Raw genomic sequence first — 5,428 nt, forward strand, 5'->3', positions numbered from 1 at the left:
GACACTCCATACACTGTGGCATCTCACTGACCATTTCTTGTATAAGATATTTCATTGTCTACCTCCTTACTCTCCTTGTCTGTATTACCTGAATTTGGGAATCATAGGTTGTTTCAGGACCTAGCTCAAACAATATATTTTACAAGAGTATTTTTCTAATTCTGCTAGTTGTTTATTACCTTCCTATTTCCAAAAATTACATTTATTTTTACTTATCACTCCATTAGAAGGGTTTTTTGCCTCTTTTTGCCTCTTCATCACTCAGCAGTATATGGCACTGAGTAAGTAGGTGATTAATAATTTCATGACTGACTAGAGGAGGCAAATTTTATTTTGCAGGAATATTATTATTTGTCTTAACCTTAGCAATGACTGAACCATAGTAGGTGTTTAATTGCTGAGCTTGTTAATTTAATATAATTGAACTGCATTGAATTACTGGGTTGACCTGATTGATACTTCAGCTTTGGACTGGGTCAGAAGACCTCTAAGCTTATTTCTAGTTCTAAGATTGTCAGTTTAGGAATAGATTTTAAAAAATGAGATATACTTGTTTTGTGATTTTTTAAAACTGCTTCAGTGACCAATTTTGTTTTATTCTTTTTGACTTAGATGACTTCCTCCTCTAATTCAAAGTGAGACCTTATTCTTTTCTAGGATTTTATATATGGGGGAATTGTTACAGGTAAGGTATATTCTTAAAGAATCTAGGCAAATGCTAAAACTTCAAGAGCCTAAAACTTAGGAAAAATGTTTAAGGGAAAGGACATTTTTCAATTTATGGACCTTACAGTTTTTAAAAGTATCTCTAACAAAAGGCAGCACTGTGGGTAGCAAAGACTTTGAAGAGATTTAGACTTTACAGCATCGATATGTCTCATTTTACTTCTTTATAGACATTTTAAATTGAGAATAGGATTTAATTTAGCTATAAGGCCCATTTTTAATTAGGGTTCTTCAAATGGATGAGCTAGAAGTAAAAACTGAGTCATCTGACATTTATCCCACTTAATTATCCACTTCTTCAGGTTTTGGAAAAAATGTGTCACTAGGCTTAAAAAACAAATCTTGGATGATTCCATTTTTGGTCTTATTGTCATTCAGTTTTGGAAAAGTATACTTATATATCCTTATTTCTTTGAAACTCCCTGCCATGAAGAAAACCAGGTAATCTAGAAGATGGAAATGAGAGTAAATTCCAGGCTTAGAAGACAAGTGCAAAAGCATCAAGATGAGAGATACAGAAAGGTTAGCATGGTTGTGTTATAAAGTATGTAGAAAGAAGTACGGAAGAAGTAGTTTAAAAACACAGGAAGTAGACAAGATGTGAAGAGCTTAAAATGTCAAAGAACTTGTAGTTGATTTTAGAGGTTATAGTCACTGAAATATAGTCTTTACCTTCTGGATTAATGAAAGCATTTTTGGTAAATATTTTAAATGTTTAATCTTCAGTCTGTCCAAATATTTTGCCTTTGGTGCCTTCCCGCATTTGAATATAAACTAATTGAGGGTAAACTCTGTCTTTGTCTTTATTTTTATTTGTACTTCTATTTTGAGCACTTAAAACAGTGTCTAGCACACAGTGCTTAATTAATTAATTATTTTTGGATATAACTCACCAATTCCTTTATCTTAATTATCGCTCCAATTGTGAGCTCAGATCACTAAAATGGGAACAAATAAAATGGAGCACATATTGTTACATAAGTCCAATATTCCAACATACTTCTCTTGGAAAGGAAACCAGAAAGAAAGCAAGAACAGTTAATCTCATTCAAATGGCCATTATTAGATTTCTCTGATTAAAGTCATAATTATCTGGTTCTTCTCGTAGAGAAAAAGACATAAACTGGGACTAAAATAAACATATAATTAACCCATTTTTAAAATAAGAAGATTATCGTTGAGGTCCTTGCCAGTTCTAAAATCTATGATCCCATGACCCATGAACACCTGCCACAAAAGATGGTGACTATCAGTGGGAAGAAAACCCATGCCAAATATATAGATTTATAATTCTCAGGCCCTACTGATTATCCCAATTTAAGCATCCTCTCATCTCCTTACTTGCCCTACATGATATCCTCCACCCAAGGAACATAGTTTCTAATCATATACTCTAAACGACAAATAATAGTTGATCTTGCCATTCATCAAATCAGTAATATGTTGGTAGCCTTCCCAAATTATCCAATTTTAATTCCAATTCAGTATTTCCTTTCATCTCAGTTATTCCTCACAGCAGTGGTAATAGTATAGGGAACAATTTCCTCAATAACATTATCTTGCTAACTTCCAGCCACATAGAAGCCCATTTGCCCCTTTCACTGTTTGATGTTCCATGGTCTCTAGCTGGAGTATTTAAGTGCCTGTGTTCTGTTTTCAATACGAATTTTTATAAAGCTTGAAAGCAAAGGAATACATCAGAGAGATTAAGGTATGCCTGAAATGCTTTCTAGTTTGATTAAACTAGTCACACACCCAAGTAACTCTCAGAAAGAATTAGGGAACACATTTAATGATAGCTATTTCCTGTTATACACTACTTGTGGCATATATTTGAAACATTATTCTGGCATATGATTCCAGTCTGGATGAAATTTGTTCTATACTTTGCAATGGGGCACATTTAATAAAAGAATAACTTTTAGTCCCTGATATCTGGACTAGCTAGTTGGTGACAGTGATTTGAAAAGTAACAAGGCAAAGGTAAGCAACTGATAATAACTGTGATTGGTAAAATAACAAAAACTTCTGGCAATTATTAGTGATGTAATGTGAAAGAGCAAAATAATCTTTGTGACACACACACACACACACACATATATATATATATATATGTATATATATATATATATATATATATATATATATATATATAGAGAGAGAGAGAGAGAGAGAGAGAGAGAGAGATAAAAATGAGCAGGTATTCATTAACAAAGAATAATTTCTCCAACTATTACTAGGATGAGAGATGGCTTGTTGTAGTAGATCGAGGAATAGCCATGTAGTAAAGGAGACAAGTTTAAATCTTAACTCTGACATATACATTACTAGTTGTCTAACCATGTCTAACCACGTCTAACCATGAAAACATCTTTATGACTCATGAAATAGACCATAAGTCATACTTTACAATCTGCACTAGCAGAGGCATATTTTGACTGAAAATTTGCCATGTTGATGAGGCTTCAGATCTGGTCCATATCATTTCTCCGCAAAAAAGAAAGGAGAGAGACAGAGATAGAGAAAGATACAGAGAGAATGAGCTATTCCTCTGTTTAAAACTCATTGTTCCTATCCCCCATGCTTACCATGTTTGACACCAAAATGAGTAACTTGGAGTTATAAGAAGCAGTTAATAGTGTATCATATAGTGTGAAGGATCTGGAGTCAGGAATACCTGAGCTCAAATCTATCCTTTGCAATATGACCCTGTGCAAATCATTTAACCTCTATTCACTTCAGTTTCATCAACTGCAAAATAAGTATAATAATGAAAATCAAATGAAATAATAATCTTTAAAAATGCTTAGGATAGTACTTGGAATATAGTAATGATTCTTATTCCACTCTTCCTTCCCATTCCTAAAGTAAGCAAATGAGCTTTCTGTTTCAACTTGTTTTACTTTCCTCTTCTATAAAACAAGTTCAAATATATGATCTCTAAGGTTCCTTCCAGCTCTAACATTCTATTATTTTAGCCCTAGTGCCTAAATGTCCTTTTAAAAAGAGACTACAAAGTGATTTTAGCACATTAGATCAAAAAAAACCTTTTCTTTTGTAAATATTTAATGGTATTTTAGTATAGTATATATAAATACTTAATAGTATTTAAATAGTCCTAATAACATTTTTCAAAAAGGGGATGAAGGGAAGAGAGAGTGATAAAAGTACTTCATACTTCACAGTCAGAAGTATAATGACCAGAAACCTCTCAAATTACCAGATTATACAAAACCCCCAAATTACCATGGGTTTGCTATTAATAAAATAAATGCAATAGCTTTCGTATCTTTAGACTTGAGATGATTCTCTTGTTTTGTTGTTCAGTTGTGTTTGACTCTTAATGACCTCATTTTTTTTAATTTACCAAATATCCTGGGATGGTTTACTATTTCCTTCTCCAGCTCATTTTTCAGATGAGGAAACTGAGGCAAACAAGGTTATGTGATCTGCTAAGGGTCACACAACTAATAAGTATCTGAAGTCAGATTTAAACTCAGGAAGAGGACTATTCTTCATTTCAGACTCAGTACCCTAAATGGTAATGATTTGTGGGGGGCAAATGTATTACAAGGATATAAAATGACTTCAAAAAAGACAATTTTTCTTGGCAAAATATATGGACTCTTAAAGAGTGGAAAGTACTATTATTTTTTTTGATAAGGCAATGGGGTTAAGTGACTTGCCCAAGGTTACACAGCTAGGTAATTATTTAATGTCTGAGGCATTCACTGTACCTGCTGTCCCACAATTATCTATTATAGACAGCTGATTATTATCCATAATCTATCAGTTCATTGAATTCTTCCTTACTTCCTCCAAAATTTTGAACAAAAACCAATATCAATTTACATGTTATGGAACAAGTAATGAATAGGAAAAAAATAGCCTCTTTTATATGACAGCTTCTAAGTTTACAAAATTATTTACAAATGTTTACAAAGCTTACAAATCTTTTTTTTCTTATCTGGTGAGAAAGAGAATCGTAAACACAAGTTATATAGCTTGTAGTAAGAAAAGTCATAACTCACACTAGTTATTATCTTTCTTCAAAGTTTTATTCTAAACTATTAGAACTACAAATCAAATTTAAGTGGAATGATTAATACATAAGAGGCCCTTCATATAGCCATGTTGATCTCTGTTGACTGGAGAAATGAAGTCTTTAAAAACTGACATCAGCTTTGACACAATAGAAGATCCTATATCAGAACTCAGTATATCAGACGCAAATTGACTATGGTAACTTTGGATGAAATATTGTAACTCTAGTACTTGGGAATTCATAGTACTAGGGAATTCTAGAACCATAAGTTCCAGAGAAAGTGAGAGTTTAATTTAAAGGAGGTTATTTATACTAATGACATCATGAGAATAATCCAGGTTTTAGGTCTTATAAAATATTGTATTTGAGAATCAGTAACATCCGAAAATAATTTGATACAAAAACCTAAATATCATATTTCAGAAAATTAAATTTTGTTTGGAATAAATAAAAATTGATAAGATCAAAACAAAGGTTAATTTTGGAGTCAGATAACACTGAGTTCAAGTCACTGTTCTGGCAAATCAACCAAGAACATTTATTAAATTCCTACCAAGTCCCGATCATTGTGTTACTAGTGGAATGAAACAAATCTCTTGAAGCTAACTTTTTTATTTTTATTTCTATTTGTTATGTAAATAGTATTTTATTTCCAAT

The sequence above is a fragment of the Macrotis lagotis genome, chromosome 6 (assembly GCF_037893015.1).
Source record: "Macrotis lagotis isolate mMagLag1 chromosome 6, bilby.v1.9.chrom.fasta, whole genome shotgun sequence".
NCBI classification, from domain to species: domain Eukaryota; kingdom Metazoa; phylum Chordata; class Mammalia; order Peramelemorphia; family Peramelidae; genus Macrotis; species Macrotis lagotis.